Source organism: Rhea pennata, chromosome 13 (assembly GCF_028389875.1).
Source record: "Rhea pennata isolate bPtePen1 chromosome 13, bPtePen1.pri, whole genome shotgun sequence".
Classification (NCBI taxonomy): domain Eukaryota; kingdom Metazoa; phylum Chordata; class Aves; order Rheiformes; family Rheidae; genus Rhea; species Rhea pennata.
The window spans coordinates 655983-672358 of record NC_084675.1 but is presented as its reverse complement, the minus strand read 5'-3'; the positions used below and the strand labels follow the sequence as shown (position 1 = coordinate 672358).

The following is a 16376-nucleotide window of genomic DNA, read 5'->3' as shown; positions in this document are numbered from 1 at the left end:
AGCTGTGTGGGGCTGTGCTTGGAGGGGCCGGTCCCCGGCAGGACTGGGCTGGTGCCCACCAGTGGGTGCCCAGGCGGGTTGGGCCACTCCTCGCTGGTGGTCTCGTGGTCAGGATTTGGCACTCTCACCGCCGCGGCCTAGGTTCGATTCCCGGCCGGGGAAGGGCTCCCTATTGCCACAGCAAGCCAGGCCTCCCACCTTGGGGGCAGCCTGAAAGCAAGGGGACCTGATCAGTGCCACAAGAGCTCGGAGCAGGCACGGGGAACAGGGCATTTCCTCTCTTACAACAGCCATCCTGCGCTTGCTTGTGCACCCAGCTCCAGGGCAGTCCTGTCTTCTGACAAATCCCCCCTCGGTGAGGGAGAATATTTGTTTCCTGGTGGCTCCTGCGAGGCACTGGGTGACTCAGAAAGGGTCTCCGGATCTGTGGGATGCGACTCGCCTGCCGCAGCAGCTGCCTTGTCTTTCTGGCCTGAGCTCCCCGCACTACCCAGTCCCCCAGAGGCCGCAGCAGGCGGCCCCGCAGCAAAGCCCAGGAGAGACCCTTCCCACGCTTCCCGGTGAATGTCACCACTGGCATGAGCGCTGGTGCTCTTGCACACTGACCGGGGCATTCGGAAGCTCCCCTTCCGTGCTCTCGAACCATCACCTGACAGCTGTGCCCAGGACAGGGTCCCTAGCAGGCTCCCTGAACAGTCCGCCCAGCCCTGCAACACAGCTGTCAGTCACGGGCTCTGGGGCTCCCTCAGACGGTCCCCAGCTGCCAGAGCGCCAAACCCCAGAGCCACCTGGGTCCCAGATCAGGAGCTGTCTGTCCTGACTTTGCCAGGCCCCACGGAGATGGAGCTTCCTCTTGGGATGCTGCCCCTTCCCTGCCCAGGGCTGAGCTAGCACTCGGATCTGGGGCCTGAAGACAGGAGAGAGGGGGCAGCACAGGGGCGGGCTGGGGAGCAGAGGATAGACGGCCACCCTCGCAGACAGGCAGACAAGCCCTGTGGGCAGGATTCCCTATCAAGTTGAAGACATGATGCATCGCGTGATGAAACACGGAAGGGAAATGCTGCGTAGCAGAGGCTCTGTGGATCGATCACCCTCTGGGTCACGGGCCCAGCTGCTCCCACTGCACTGCCACTCTGCTCCTGCGGTGGGCTCTGCGTGGGGTTTTCAGCGCAGGTGCTGCCTTTCCCAGGGCCGAGTGCCCAGATTTGCCCGCGGGCACCATTCCATTCGGTTTCAAAGCTGCACCTAGTAGCTCCCTGTAAGCCACGGTCAGCTCAAGGCTGCTTGACAGCTCTGTCAGCCTCTTTCAAATTCAAGGCTCCTTGAAGCCTGTCCACGAGTCTCCTCTGAACCAGGAACAAAGCATCTCCCTGTCCTTCAACAAACTCAGGAAGGGGCTTTGTGAATCCTTCCTGAGGAGCTGGATGACGGTCGCGCGCTTTTGGCCTGCTGCTGGCAGCAGCCTCTTCTTCTGTTGTCTTCTTCTGCCCGCATTGTCCCTGCAAGAGTGGCCTCTTCCTAAGCACCTGCTTTGCTTGCAGACATGTCGCTTAGTAAAGGGGCAAGGGCTTTGGACCTCGTTTCTGCTGCCCCTCGCACTGGGATTCAACAGCACTCGTGTATCTATCTCCCGGACGTTGTGGAACCAACCTGTGCCCCCAGAAGAGACAGAGGACACTAATGCTGCCTGCTGTCAGCTGCCTGTGGCCCTCTGGGACGTAGCCAGCCCCCCAGGCCGCAGGACCAAAGACTTCTCCGGCACCCTTGGCTGAACAAAAGCCAAAGAGAGAAAGGGCACAATTTGCAACACTGAAACCAAGGAGAGCAGAGGCACAGCTACAGAGGCCCAGGTACTGCAAGCATGTATAACAGACAGCAAAAGAGACAGCATCTCTCTCGTTTGAAGGGAGTTGATTGCGAAAGTCTCCGAACCTCAGGAGCGCTCTTGCTGCCAAAAGAGCAGGGCAGGTGGCTGCTGTTGTTTGTGCTTGTCTGCTCATTACTGAGAGGGAGAAGATGATAAAAGGCCTGGTAGCCGAGGGCAACAATCTGTTGTGAAGAGGGCATAAAGTTATCATCCCTCCCTTGAGGAGAGGCCACCCTTGGTGCTTTTGCCCTCTCTCTCCGTGCCCTGGTGCATATTGCAAGCCTGACGCACAACGGGGGGCACACACTTGCTGCTCCCTGTTGGGCGAGGCAAGAGGAAAGCACTTGAGGTGCCAGGTTAATGCTGATGAGCCCTGGTAATCACAGGCAAAGGTGTCTGCTCGTGGGCTCCAGTCCACCTTTCCAAGTGTGCTCCAGTGGCGCAATGGGCCAGCGCGCAGCACTTATACAGCAGTGCAAAGCAGAGGGATGCTGAGGGTGTGAGTTCAAGCCTCACCTGGAGCATGGGCTTTTGATCAAGCAGCGCTTCCCCTTGCCTTGGGCAGGGCACCTGTGTAGCCGTGATGTCTGTCGCAATACAGACATCCCGGGAACTGACAATACAGACACCCGGGACAAGCAGAAGCACTTGGGGCCCTTGCAGGCTTCACCGGGGCTCTGCCCACAGAGCACTCAGTTCAGGACCCCAGAGGCAGAGCTGGGCTCTCCTCCCTTCTCTGCAGCAGGTGCAGAGAAGGGAGCGTCCAGAGCTCGCTCAGTGCTCAGATGCTATCATTTCCCTTTGACTTTTCAGCATTCGGACACTCTCCCAGCACCCGCTGCCCAGCCTCGCTGTGGCCGATCCTTCCTACACAACCCTTCCACCTCCAGGCAGGCCAGGAGGAAGCACTCTTGACTCTCCACAGCCACGCACTGGCGTGGAGCTGCAGGCAAAACCTGCCGCCCCACCGCTCCTCTCACGCTGCAGCTAAGGGAGAAAGGCGGCTCTGCCCTTCCACAGAGGGTGTCCTTCCCACAGCCAGCTTACAGCTTGGTCAGAACATGGAGGCATGGCCAAGCGTGGAGGCATAACCTCGGAAAAGTCACACGCTCCCCGTGGAGAAGAAAATGTGCTCTTCCTCCCAGGGAAGAGCTAGTGGTGTTGGGTCTCTGCGGAGTGCGATGGCAGCCACGGCTGGGCTGGGGTTGCAGGGTGGTGGTTTTGGTGTGGAGCTGAAAGTCCCCTTGCTGCAAAATGGGGAGCGAGGGGAAGAGAAAGGGAGGTGAAAAGCTGGGTGCTTTCCAGGCAGAGTCTCTCAGTTCTCAAGCTTTTGCCCAGAGAATGCAGAAGCCTGAATGCTTTCCCAGAGGCACGCGCAGCTGCCACGGCAGCCCCACAGGAGAAGACGCTGCACAGTCACTAGACAGCAGGACATCGTTTTAGGCACGAGCCCGTTGAATGTTTGGGACAGAGAGCACGGAAGAGCTTGTACCTCCTTCCTAGGCCACGGCATCTTTGGAAAGAAAGAAACCCTTGGCCCGTCCTTGCAGGTGCCTCCCTTGTCTTTTCAAACTCCCCCGCTCAGGCCGCGGGCTTTGCAAAACCCTTGCTGTGACTCGGATTCGAACCGAGGTTGCTGCGGCCACAACGCAGAGTACTAACCACTATACGATCACAGCTGCGCATGTGACTGACCGCCTTTGCTCCTTGGGCATTATTTCTCTCCTGCCTCCTTCAGGCAATAGGGTGGGAACAGCAAGGGCCTCTTAACTGCCCTTCCTGCAGGCACCCTGCAGCACCCATCCCCCATGCATGCTCCCAGGAGCAACAGAAGCTGACTCTGCAGCCCCATCACGCGCATTTGCCCCCACCTCCATTGGCAGGACCCCACCGCACGCCAGCAGAAGGGGCAGAACACAAGTCCTGTCTCCAGTAGCCCGCCTCCTACCTCAGGGAGGCTGGAAGCCTTCTCGCAAGAGACCGAGCAGCTGCAGCAACTCCAAGCTAGTCTTGGTCACAAATGCCAAGCACTGGACCCTCCAGGCACTCGAGGGAGAAGACACAAGATTTACCCATGGCTACCTTGGCCTTGAGAGCCGCAGTGCCCTTGTAGGTCCTCCGCAGGACCTCTGCATGTCTCTGGGGGAAATTGGAAAATTCAGCCCCGCACAGACAGCATCACTTGTCGGGACCTAACTCTCGGTTGTACAGGAGAAGTGTAAATTCTGGGGATTGACTTGGACAACAAGACCACGGCGGGATTAAAGGGCTAGGTAAATCTGTGGTCAGGCCCATGCCAAAGCAAAAGGCTGAGCAGCAGCCTCCTCTGAGGCCTGCATGCAGGATCTTGAGGGTACGAGACCCTGGAAGGGCTGCTAAAGTGCCAAGAGGCCTCTGCTCTGGCAACTGCAGGCAGGCGGAGCCAGCCACCCTGCAGAGGAGCCGTTTCCTGGGAGGGATGTGGGAGAAGCCAGCACGCGCTTCCACCCCCCAGCAGATGCTGGGGAGTGCCACTCGTCATGGCTGCGGCAATTCCCCCCGCGGGTGCTGAGGAGGGTCTCTCAGGGTGGCTGTGGCAAGGGCTCCAGTGTGCACCTGTTGAGCCCAGGTGTGCCACCAAAAGGAGGCCGTCCCTGGGTGGGCTCGAACCACCAGCCTCTCAGTTAACAGCCGAGCGCGCTCACCCATTGCGCCACAGAGACCCCCACCAAGCGCTGTCTCCATGATGCTCCCTTCTGTGTCATCACACACCTTGGTGCTGAGGGACTGGCAATGCCCCTGATCCTGGGCCAGATCCCAAGACCCAGGCAAAGGCCCGGACAGAGACACACCCCGGTTTCCGTGCTGCTCCATGCACACAGAGCACTGCACGTGGAGGGCATGTGCACGCACCACGTGGTGCAGCTGGCTCGAGCGCAGGCCTTTTCTCAGTCTCTTGCAGCGTCACTTGCCCACGCGCTGTGTGTCGAGGGGGAGCTGGGCAGCGCAGCTCTCCTTAAAGGCCATTTCCCAGGCCTTTACCCGCCCTGCTCCCGGTGCTGGAGGCAGGGCAGTGGCCGCGCACACAGCACTGCTGACCTGGCTGAGGTGAGCCAGGGTGAGGGATTGGCTCCCCTCCCTCTGGCCACCCCTGCACGGAGCAAGGTGTAGAAGTGGTGCCAGCAGCGGGAGGCTCCTCTCCTGGACAAGCCCTGAGCACCACCCAGCATCCGCTGCCCGTAGGTACGGAGGGGTGCCTGTGCTTCCTGCAAGCCCCAGCACCATCAGACCCTGTCAGCGCCCTCAGGACCATTTTGCAGAGACTTCCGGAATAAGAAGTGCTTGAGGCAGGGGTTGTTTCCGAGCAGGCGTTTGAGTGAGGTTTCCTCTGCCTCAGCCCTTCTCAAGCTCTCCTCCTCCTCCGCTTTATCTGTTCGCTCTGCGTGGGGCTGGACTGACCCTGGCAGAGGACAGACTCGCCTTCCAGGTTCTGTGCTCTAGGCGCACAGCAGTGCGTGAAACCTCCTGGCTTGAAATGGAAGTACGGGCAGTTTTGTCCCACAGAGGCACACCTAGGAGAGCTGCAGCTGAATTTAACGCAGGAGGGCATTTGCCAAGGTGTTAGGAGCTAAGAAGCTGTGTGGGGCTGTGCTTGGAGGGGCCGGTCCCCGGCAGGACTGGGCTGGTGCCCACCAGTGGGTGCCCAGGCGGGTTGGGCCACTCCTCGCTGGTGGTCTCGTGGTCAGGATTTGGCACTCTCACCGCCGCGGCCTAGGTTCGATTCCCGGCCGGGGAAGGGCTCCCTATTGCCACAGCAAGCCAGGCCTCCCACCTTGGGGGCAGCCTGAAAGCAAGGGGACCTGATCAGTGCCACAAGAGCTCGGAGCAGGCACGGGGAACAGGGCATTTCCTCTCTTACAACAGCCATCCTGCGCTTGCTTGTGCACCCAGCTCCAGGGCAGTCCTGTCTTCTGACAAATCCCCCCTCGGTGAGGGAGAATATTTGTTTCCTGGTGGCTCCTGCGAGGCACTGGGTGACTCAGAAAGGGTCTCCGGATCTGTGGGATGCGACTCGCCTGCCGCAGCAGCTGCCTTGTCTTTCTGGCCTGAGCTCCCCGCACTACCCAGTCCCCCAGAGGCCGCAGCAGGCGGCCCCGCAGCAAAGCCCAGGAGAGACCCTTCCCACGCTTCCCGGTGAATGTCACCACTGGCATGAGCGCTGGTGCTCTTGCACACTGACCGGGGCATTCGGAAGCTCCCCTTCCGTGCTCTCGAACCATCACCTGACAGCTGTGCCCAGGACAGGGTCCCTAGCAGGCTCCCTGAACAGTCCGCCCAGCCCTGCAACACAGCTGTCAGTCACGGGCTCTGGGGCTCCCTCAGACGGTCCCCAGCTGCCAGAGCGCCAAACCCCAGAGCCACCTGGGTCCCAGATCAGGAGCTGTCCGTCCTGACTTTGCCAGGCCCCACGGAGACGGAGCTTCCTCTTGGGATGCTGCCCCTTCCCTGCCCAGGGCTGAGCTAGCACTCGGATCTGGGGCCTGAAGACAGGAGAGAGGGGGCAGCACAGGGGCGGGCTGGGGAGCAGAGGATAGACGGCCACCCGTGCAGACAGGCAGACAAGCCCTGTGGGCAGGATTCCCTATCAAGTTGAAGACATGATGCATCGCGTGATGAAACACGGAAGGGAAATGCTGCGTAGCAGAGGCTCTGTGGATCGATCACCCTCTGGGTCACGGGCCCAGCTGCTCCCACTGCACTGCCACTCTGCTCCTGCGATGGGCTCTGCGTGGGGTTTTCAGCGCAGGTGCTGCCTTTCCCAGGGCCGAGTGCCCAGATTTGCCCGCGGGCACCATTCCATTCGGTTTCAAAGCTGCACCTAGTAGCTCCCTGTAAGCCACGGTCAGCTCAAGGCTGCTTGACAGCTCTGTCAGCCTCTTTCAAATTCAAGGCTCCTTGAAGCCTGTCCACGAGTCTCCTCTGAACCAGGAACAAAGCATCTCCCTGTCCTTCAACAAACTCAGGAAGGGGCTTTGTGAATCCTTCCTGAGGAGCTGGATGACGGTCGCGCGCTTTTGGCCTGCTGCTGGCAGCAGCCTCTTCTTCTGTTGTCTTCTTCTGCCCGCATTGTCCCTGCAAGGGTGGCCTCTTCCTAAGCACCTGCTTTGCTTGCAGACATGTCGCTTAGTAAAGGGGCAAGGGCTTTGGACCTCGTTTCTGCTGCCCCTCGCACTGGGATTCAACAGCACTCGTGTATCTATCTCCCGGACGTTGTGGAACCAACCTGTGCCCCCAGAAGAGACAGAGGACACTAATGCTGCCTGCTGTCAGCTGCCTGTGGCCCTCTGGGACGTAGCCAGCCCCCCAGGCCGCAGGACCAAAGACTTCTCCGGCACCCTTGGCTGAACAAAAGCCAAAGAGAGAAAGGGCACAATTTGCAACACTGAAACCAAGGAGAGCAGAGGCACAGCTACAGAGGCCCAGGTACTGCAAGCATGTATAACAGACAGCAAAAGAGACAGCATCTCTCTCGTTTGAAGGGAGTTGATTGCGAAAGTCTCCGAACCTCAGGAGCGCTCTTGCTGCCAAAAGAGCAGGGCAGGTGGCTGCTGTTGTTTGTGCTTGTCTGCTCATTACTGAGAGGGAGAAGATGATAAAAGGCCTGGTAGCCGAGGGCAACAATCTGTTGTGAAGAGGGCATAAAGTTATCATCCCTCCCTTGAGGAGAGGCCACCCTTGGTGCTTTTGCCCTCTCTCTCCGTGCCCTGGTGCATATTGCAAGCCTGACGCACAACGGGGGGCACACACTTGCTGCTCCCTGTTGGGCGAGGCAAGAGGAAAGCACTTGAGGTGCCAGGTTAATGCTGATGAGCCCTGGTAATCACAGGCAAAGGTGTCTGCTCGTGGGCTCCAGTCCACCTTTCCAAGTGTGCTCCAGTGGCGCAATGGGCCAGCGCGCAGCACTTATACAGCAGTGCAAAGCAGAGGGATGCTGAGGGTGTGAGTTCAAGCCTCACCTGGAGCATGGGCTTTTGATCAAGCAGCGCTTCCCCTTGCCTTGGGCAGGGCACCTGTGTAGCCGTGATGTCTGTCGCAATACAGACATCCCGGGAACTGACAATACAGACACCCGGGACAAGCAGAAGCACTTGGGGCCCTTGCAGGCTTCACCGGGGCTCTGCCCACAGAGCACTCAGTTCAGGACCCCAGAGGCAGAGCTGGGCTCTCCTCCCTTCTCTGCAGCAGGTGCAGAGAAGGGAGCGTCCAGAGCTCGCTCAGTGCTCAGATGCTATCATTTCCCTTTGACTTTTCAGCATTCGGACACTCTCCCAGCACCCGCTGCCCAGCCTCGCTGTGGCCGATCCTTCCTACACAAACCTTCCACCTCCAGGCAGGCCAGGAGGAAGCACTCTTGACTCTCCACAGCCACGCACTGGCGTGGAGCTGCAGGCAAAACCTGCCGCCCCACCGCTCCTCTCACGCTGCAGCTAAGGGAGAAAGGCGGCTCTGCCCTTCCACAGAGGGTGTCCTTCCCACAGCCAGCTTACAGCTTGGTCAGAACATGGAGGCATGGCCAAGCGTGGAGGCATAACCTCGGAAAAGTCACACGCTCCCCGTGGAGAAGAAAATGTGCTCTTCCTCCCAGGGAAGAGCTAGTGGTGTTGGGTCTCTGCGGAGTGCGATGGCAGCCACGGCTGGGCTGGGGTTGCAGGGTGGTGGTTTTGGTGTGGAGCTGAAAGTCCCCTTGCTGCAAAATGGGGAGCGAGGGGAAGAGAAAGGGAGGTGAAAAGCTGGGTGCTTTCCAGGCAGAGTCTCTCAGTTCTCAAGCTTTTGCCCAGAGAATGCAGAAGCCTGAATGCTTTCCCAGAGGCACGCGCAGCTGCCACGGCAGCCCCACAGGAGAAGACGCTGCACAGTCACTAGACAGCAGGACATCGTTTTAGGCACGAGCCCGTTGAATGTTTGGGACAGAGAGCACGGAAGAGCTTGTACCTCCTTCCTAGGCCACGGCATCTTTGGAAAGAAAGAAACCCTTGGCCCGTCCTTGCAGGTGCCTCCCTTGTCTTTTCAAACTCCCCCGCTCAGGCCGCGGGCTTTGCAAAACCCTTGCTGTGACTCGGATTCGAACCGAGGTTGCTGCGGCCACAACGCAGAGTACTAACCACTATACGATCACAGCTGCGCATGTGACTGACCGCCTTTGCTCCTTGGGCATTATTTCTCTCCTGCCTCCTTCAGGCAATAGGGTGGGAACAGCAAGGGCCTCTTAACTGCCCTTCCTGCAGGCACCCTGCAGCACCCATCCCCCATGCATGCTCCCAGGAGCAACAGAAGCTGACTCTGCAGCCCCATCACGCGCATTTGCCCCCACCTCCATTGGCAGGACCCCACCGCACGCCAGCAGAAGGGGCAGAACACAAGTCCTGTCTCCAGTAGCCCGCCTCCTACCTCAGGGAGGCTGGAAGCCTTCTCGCAAGAGACCGAGCAGCTGCAGCAACTCCAAGCTAGTCTTGGTCACAAATGCCAAGCACTGGACCCTCCAGGCACTCGAGGGAGAAGACACAAGATTTACCCATGGCTACCTTGGCCTTGAGAGCCGCAGTGCCCTTGTAGGTCCTCCGCAGGACCTCTGCATGTCTCTGGGGGAAATTGGAAAATTCAGCCCCGCACAGACAGCATCACTTGTCGGGACCTAACTCTCGGTTGTACAGGAGAAGTGTAAATTCTGGGGATTGACTTGGACAACAAGACCACGGCGGGATTAAAGGGCTAGGTAAATCTGTGGTCAGGCCCATGCCAAAGCAAAAGGCTGAGCAGCAGCCTCCTCTGAGGCCTGCATGCAGGATCTTGAGGGTACGAGACCCTGGAAGGGCTGCTAAAGTGCCAAGAGGCCTCTGCTCTGGCAACTGCAGGCAGGCGGAGCCAGCCACCCTGCAGAGGAGCCGTTTCCTGGGAGGGATGTGGGAGAAGCCAGCACGCGCTTCCACCCCCCAGCAGATGCTGGGGAGTGCCACTCGTCATGGCTGCGGCAATTCCCCCCGCGGGTGCTGAGGAGGGTCTCTCAGGGTGGCTGTGGCAAGGGCTCCAGTGTGCACCTGTTGAGCCCAGGTGTGCCACCAAAAGGAGGCCGTCCCTGGGTGGGCTCGAACCACCAGCCTCTCAGTTAACAGCCGAGCGCGCTCACCCATTGCGCCACAGAGACCCCCACCAAGCGCTGTCTCCATGATGCTCCCTTCTGTGTCATCACACACCTTGGTGCTGAGGGACTGGCAATGCCCCTGATCCTGGGCCAGATCCCAAGACCCAGGCAAAGGCCCGGACAGAGACACACCCCGGTTTCCGTGCTGCTCCATGCACACAGAGCACTGCACGTGGAGGGCATGTGCACGCACCACGTGGTGCAGCTGGCTCGAGCGCAGGCCTTTTCTCAGTCTCTTGCAGCGTCACTTGCCCACGCGCTGTGTGTCGAGGGGGAGCTGGGCAGCGCAGCTCTCCTTAAAGGCCATTTCCCAGGCCTTTACCCGCCCTGCTCCCGGTGCTGGAGGCAGGGCAGTGGCCGCGCACACAGCACTGCTGACCTGGCTGAGGTGAGCCAGGGTGAGGGATTGGCTCCCCTCCCTCTGGCCACCCCTGCACGGAGCAAGGTGTAGAAGTGGTGCCAGCAGCGGGAGGCTCCTCTCCTGGACAAGCCCTGAGCACCACCCAGCATCCGCTGCCCGTAGGTACGGAGGGGTGCCTGTGCTTCCTGCAAGCCCCAGCACCATCAGACCCTGTCAGCGCCCTCAGGACCATTTTGCAGAGACTTCCGGAATAAGAAGTGCTTGAGGCAGGGGTTGTTTCCGAGCAGGCGTTTGAGTGAGGTTTCCTCTGCCTCAGCCCTTCTCAAGCTCTCCTCCTCCTCCGCTTTATCTGTTCGCTCTGCGTGGGGCTGGACTGACCCTGGCAGAGGACAGACTCGCCTTCCAGGTTCTGTGCTCTAGGCGCACAGCAGTGCGTGAAACCTCCTGGCTTGAAATGGAAGTACGGGCAGTTTTGTCCCACAGAGGCACACCTAGGAGAGCTGCAGCTGAATTTAACGCAGGAGGGCATTTGCCAAGGTGTTAGGAGCTAAGAAGCTGTGTGGGGCTGTGCTTGGAGGGGCCGGTCCCCGGCAGGACTGGGCTGGTGCCCACCAGTGGGTGCCCAGGCGGGTTGGGCCACTCCTCGCTGGTGGTCTCGTGGTCAGGATTTGGCACTCTCACCGCCGCGGCCTAGGTTCGATTCCCGGCCGGGGAAGGGCTCCCTATTGCCACAGCAAGCCAGGCCTCCCACCTTGGGGGCAGCCTGAAAGCAAGGGGACCTGATCAGTGCCACAAGAGCTCGGAGCAGGCACGGGGAACAGGGCATTTCCTCTCTTACAACAGCCATCCTGCGCTTGCTTGTGCACCCAGCTCCAGGGCAGTCCTGTCTTCTGACAAATCCCCCCTCGGTGAGGGAGAATATTTGTTTCCTGGTGGCTCCTGCGAGGCACTGGGTGACTCAGAAAGGGTCTCCGGATCTGTGGGATGCGACTCGCCTGCCGCAGCAGCTGCCTTGTCTTTCTGGCCTGAGCTCCCCGCACTACCCAGTCCCCCAGAGGCCGCAGCAGGCGGCCCCGCAGCAAAGCCCAGGAGAGACCCTTCCCACGCTTCCCGGTGAATGTCACCACTGGCATGAGCGCTGGTGCTCTTGCACACTGACCGGGGCATTCGGAAGCTCCCCTTCCGTGCTCTCGAACCATCACCTGACAGCTGTGCCCAGGACAGGGTCCCTAGCAGGCTCCCTGAACAGTCCGCCCAGCCCTGCAACACAGCTGTCAGTCACGGGCTCTGGGGCTCCCTCAGACGGTCCCCAGCTGCCAGAGCGCCAAACCCCAGAGCCACCTGGGTCCCAGATCAGGAGCTGTCCGTCCTGACTTTGCCAGGCCCCACGGAGACGGAGCTTCCTCTTGGGATGCTGCCCCTTCCCTGCCCAGGGCTGAGCTAGCACTCGGATCTGGGGCCTGAAGACAGGAGAGAGGGGGCAGCACAGGGGCGGGCTGGGGAGCAGAGGATAGACGGCCACCCGTGCAGACAGGCAGACAAGCCCTGTGGGCAGGATTCCCTATCAAGTTGAAGACATGATGCATCGCGTGATGAAACACGGAAGGGAAATGCTGCGTAGCAGAGGCTCTGTGGATCGATCACCCTCTGGGTCACGGGCCCAGCTGCTCCCACTGCACTGCCACTCTGCTCCTGCGATGGGCTCTGCGTGGGGTTTTCAGCGCAGGTGCTGCCTTTCCCAGGGCCGAGTGCCCAGATTTGCCCGCGGGCACCATTCCATTCGGTTTCAAAGCTGCACCTAGTAGCTCCCTGTAAGCCACGGTCAGCTCAAGGCTGCTTGACAGCTCTGTCAGCCTCTTTCAAATTCAAGGCTCCTTGAAGCCTGTCCACGAGTCTCCTCTGAACCAGGAACAAAGCATCTCCCTGTCCTTCAACAAACTCAGGAAGGGGCTTTGTGAATCCTTCCTGAGGAGCTGGATGACGGTCGCGCGCTTTTGGCCTGCTGCTGGCAGCAGCCTCTTCTTCTGTTGTCTTCTTCTGCCCGCATTGTCCCTGCAAGGGTGGCCTCTTCCTAAGCACCTGCTTTGCTTGCAGACATGTCGCTTAGTAAAGGGGCAAGGGCTTTGGACCTCGTTTCTGCTGCCCCTCGCACTGGGATTCAACAGCACTCGTGTATCTATCTCCCGGACGTTGTGGAACCAACCTGTGCCCCCAGAAGAGACAGAGGACACTAATGCTGCCTGCTGTCAGCTGCCTGTGGCCCTCTGGGACGTAGCCAGCCCCCCAGGCCGCAGGACCAAAGACTTCTCCGGCACCCTTGGCTGAACAAAAGCCAAAGAGAGAAAGGGCACAATTTGCAACACTGAAACCAAGGAGAGCAGAGGCACAGCTACAGAGGCCCAGGTACTGCAAGCATGTATAACAGACAGCAAAAGAGACAGCATCTCTCTCGTTTGAAGGGAGTTGATTGCGAAAGTCTCCGAACCTCAGGAGCGCTCTTGCTGCCAAAAGAGCAGGGCAGGTGGCTGCTGTTGTTTGTGCTTGTCTGCTCATTACTGAGAGGGAGAAGATGATAAAAGGCCTGGTAGCCGAGGGCAACAATCTGTTGTGAAGAGGGCATAAAGTTATCATCCCTCCCTTGAGGAGAGGCCACCCTTGGTGCTTTTGCCCTCTCTCTCCGTGCCCTGGTGCATATTGCAAGCCTGACGCACAACGGGGGGCACACACTTGCTGCTCCCTGTTGGGCGAGGCAAGAGGAAAGCACTTGAGGTGCCAGGTTAATGCTGATGAGCCCTGGTAATCACAGGCAAAGGTGTCTGCTCGTGGGCTCCAGTCCACCTTTCCAAGTGTGCTCCAGTGGCGCAATGGGCCAGCGCGCAGCACTTATACAGCAGTGCAAAGCAGAGGGATGCTGAGGGTGTGAGTTCAAGCCTCACCTGGAGCATGGGCTTTTGATCAAGCAGCGCTTCCCCTTGCCTTGGGCAGGGCACCTGTGTAGCCGTGATGTCTGTCGCAATACAGACATCCCGGGAACTGACAATACAGACACCCGGGACAAGCAGAAGCACTTGGGGCCCTTGCAGGCTTCACCGGGGCTCTGCCCACAGAGCACTCAGTTCAGGACCCCAGAGGCAGAGCTGGGCTCTCCTCCCTTCTCTGCAGCAGGTGCAGAGAAGGGAGCGTCCAGAGCTCGCTCAGTGCTCAGATGCTATCATTTCCCTTTGACTTTTCAGCATTCGGACACTCTCCCAGCACCCGCTGCCCAGCCTCGCTGTGGCCGATCCTTCCTACACAACCCTTCCACCTCCAGGCAGGCCAGGAGGAAGCACTCTTGACTCTCCACAGCCACGCACTGGCGTGGAGCTGCAGGCAAAACCTGCCGCCCCACCGCTCCTCTCACGCTGCAGCTAAGGGAGAAAGGCGGCTCTGCCCTTCCACAGAGGGTGTCCTTCCCACAGCCAGCTTACAGCTTGGTCAGAACATGGAGGCATGGCCAAGCGTGGAGGCATAACCTCGGAAAAGTCACACGCTCCCCGTGGAGAAGAAAATGTGCTCTTCCTCCCAGGGAAGAGCTAGTGGTGTTGGGTCTCTGCGGAGTGCGATGGCAGCCACGGCTGGGCTGGGGTTGCAGGGTGGTGGTTTTGGTGTGGAGCTGAAAGTCCCCTTGCTGCAAAATGGGGAGCGAGGGGAAGAGAAAGGGAGGTGAAAAGCTGGGTGCTTTCCAGGCAGAGTCTCTCAGTTCTCAAGCTTTTGCCCAGAGAATGCAGAAGCCTGAATGCTTTCCCAGAGGCACGCGCAGCTGCCACGGCAGCCCCACAGGAGAAGACGCTGCACAGTCACTAGACAGCAGGACATCGTTTTAGGCACGAGCCCGTTGAATGTTTGGGACAGAGAGCACGGAAGAGCTTGTACCTCCTTCCTAGGCCACGGCATCTTTGGAAAGAAAGAAACCCTTGGCCCGTCCTTGCAGGTGCCTCCCTTGTCTTTTCAAACTCCCCCGCTCAGGCCGCGGGCTTTGCAAAACCCTTGCTGTGACTCGGATTCGAACCGAGGTTGCTGCGGCCACAACGCAGAGTACTAACCACTATACGATCACAGCTGCGCATGTGACTGACCGCCTTTGCTCCTTGGGCATTATTTCTCTCCTGCCTCCTTCAGGCAATAGGGTGGGAACAGCAAGGGCCTCTTAACTGCCCTTCCTGCAGGCACCCTGCAGCACCCATCCCCCATGCATGCTCCCAGGAGCAACAGAAGCTGACTCTGCAGCCCCATCACGCGCATTTGCCCCCACCTCCATTGGCAGGACCCCACCGCACGCCAGCAGAAGGGGCAGAACACAAGTCCTGTCTCCAGTAGCCCGCCTCCTACCTCAGGGAGGCTGGAAGCCTTCTCGCAAGAGACCGAGCAGCTGCAGCAACTCCAAGCTAGTCTTGGTCACAAATGCCAAGCACTGGACCCTCCAGGCACTCGAGGGAGAAGACACAAGATTTACCCATGGCTACCTTGGCCTTGAGAGCCGCAGTGCCCTTGTAGGTCCTCCGCAGGACCTCTGCATGTCTCTGGGGGAAATTGGAAAATTCAGCCCCGCACAGACAGCATCACTTGTCGGGACCTAACTCTCGGTTGTACAGGAGAAGTGTAAATTCTGGGGATTGACTTGGACAACAAGACCACGGCGGGATTAAAGGGCTAGGTAAATCTGTGGTCAGGCCCATGCCAAAGCAAAAGGCTGAGCAGCAGCCTCCTCTGAGGCCTGCATGCAGGATCTTGAGGGTACGAGACCCTGGAAGGGCTGCTAAAGTGCCAAGAGGCCTCTGCTCTGGCAACTGCAGGCAGGCGGAGCCAGCCACCCTGCAGAGGAGCCGTTTCCTGGGAGGGATGTGGGAGAAGCCAGCACGCGCTTCCACCCCCCAGCAGATGCTGGGGAGTGCCACTCGTCATGGCTGCGGCAATTCCCCCCGCGGGTGCTGAGGAGGGTCTCTCAGGGTGGCTGTGGCAAGGGCTCCAGTGTGCACCTGTTGAGCCCAGGTGTGCCACCAAAAGGAGGCCGTCCCTGGGTGGGCTCGAACCACCAGCCTCTCGGTTAACAGCCGAGCGCGCTCACCCATTGCGCCACAGAGACCCCCACCAAGCGCTGTCTCCATGATGCTCCCTTCTGTGTCATCACACACCTTGGTGCTGAGGGACTGGCAATGCCCCTGATCCTGGGCCAGATCCCAAGACCCAGGCAAAGGCCCGGACAGAGACACACCCCGGTTTCCGTGCTGCTCCATGCACACAGAGCACTGCACGTGGAGGGCATGTGCACGCACCACGTGGTGCAGCTGGCTCGAGCGCAGGCCTTTTCTCAGTCTCTTGCAGCGTCACTTGCCCGCGCGCTGTGTGTCGAGGGGGAGCTGGGCAGCGCAGCTCTCCTTAAAGGCCATTTCCCAGGCCTTTACCCGCCCTGCTCCCGGTGCTGGAGGCAGGGCAGTGGCCACGCACACAGCACTGCTGACCTGGCTGAGGTGAGCCAGGGTGAGGGATTGGCTCCCCTCCCTCTGGCCACCCCTGCACGGAGCAAGGTGTAGAAGTGGTGCCAGCAGCGGGAGGCTCCTCTCCTGGACAAGCCCTGAGCACCACCCAGCATCCGCTGCCCGTAGGTACGGAGGGGTGCCTGTGCTTCCTGCAAGCCCCAGCACCATCAGACCCTGTCAGCACCCTCAGGACCATTTTGCAGAGACTTCCGGAATAAGAAGTGCTTGAGGCAGGGGTTGTTTCCGAGCAGGCGTTTGAGTGAGGTTTCCTCTGCCTCAGCCCTTCTCAAGCTCTCCTCCTCCTCCGCTTTATCTGTTCGCTCTGCGTGGGGCTGGACTGACCCTGGCAGAGGACAGACTCGCCTTCCAGGGAGCCGGTTCTGTGCTCTAGGCGCACAGCAGTGCGTGAAGCCTCCTGGCTTGAAATGGAAGTACGGGCAGTTTTGTCCCACA

The 16376-nt window shown here is 59.7% G+C and overlaps 9 non-coding genes across 9 annotated transcripts; 3 read left to right on the top strand and 6 right to left on the bottom strand.

Moving 5' to 3' along the window:
* The first annotated feature begins 2297 nt into the window (after nucleotides 1-2297).
* TRNAI-UAU (transfer RNA isoleucine (anticodon UAU)) lies at nucleotides 2298-2391 on the top strand. Its single transcript has 2 exons — nucleotides 2298-2335; nucleotides 2356-2391. It is a non-coding gene; the product is annotated as a tRNA-Ile (tRNA).
* Nucleotides 2392-3474: 1083 nt separating this feature from the next.
* TRNAH-GUG (transfer RNA histidin (anticodon GUG)) lies at nucleotides 3475-3546 on the bottom strand. Its single transcript has one exon. It is a non-coding gene; the product is annotated as a tRNA-His (tRNA).
* A 949-nt stretch (nucleotides 3547-4495) lies between these two features.
* Nucleotides 4496-4569, bottom strand: TRNAN-GUU (transfer RNA asparagine (anticodon GUU)). The gene has a single exon. It is a non-coding gene; the product is annotated as a tRNA-Asn (tRNA).
* A 3208-nt stretch (nucleotides 4570-7777) lies between these two features.
* TRNAI-UAU (transfer RNA isoleucine (anticodon UAU)) lies at nucleotides 7778-7871 on the top strand. Its single transcript has 2 exons — nucleotides 7778-7815; nucleotides 7836-7871. It is a non-coding gene; the product is annotated as a tRNA-Ile (tRNA).
* A 1083-nt stretch (nucleotides 7872-8954) lies between these two features.
* Nucleotides 8955-9026, bottom strand: TRNAH-GUG (transfer RNA histidin (anticodon GUG)). The gene has a single exon. It is a non-coding gene; the product is annotated as a tRNA-His (tRNA).
* Nucleotides 9027-9975: 949 nt separating this feature from the next.
* Nucleotides 9976-10049, bottom strand: TRNAN-GUU (transfer RNA asparagine (anticodon GUU)). The gene has a single exon. It is a non-coding gene; the product is annotated as a tRNA-Asn (tRNA).
* Nucleotides 10050-13257: 3208 nt separating this feature from the next.
* Nucleotides 13258-13351, top strand: TRNAI-UAU (transfer RNA isoleucine (anticodon UAU)). The gene is made up of 2 exons: nucleotides 13258-13295; nucleotides 13316-13351. It is a non-coding gene; the product is annotated as a tRNA-Ile (tRNA).
* Nucleotides 13352-14434: 1083 nt separating this feature from the next.
* TRNAH-GUG (transfer RNA histidin (anticodon GUG)) lies at nucleotides 14435-14506 on the bottom strand. The gene has a single exon. It is a non-coding gene; the product is annotated as a tRNA-His (tRNA).
* A 949-nt stretch (nucleotides 14507-15455) lies between these two features.
* TRNAN-GUU (transfer RNA asparagine (anticodon GUU)) lies at nucleotides 15456-15529 on the bottom strand. The gene has a single exon. It is a non-coding gene; the product is annotated as a tRNA-Asn (tRNA).
* Nucleotides 15530-16376: the final 847 nt, after the last annotated feature.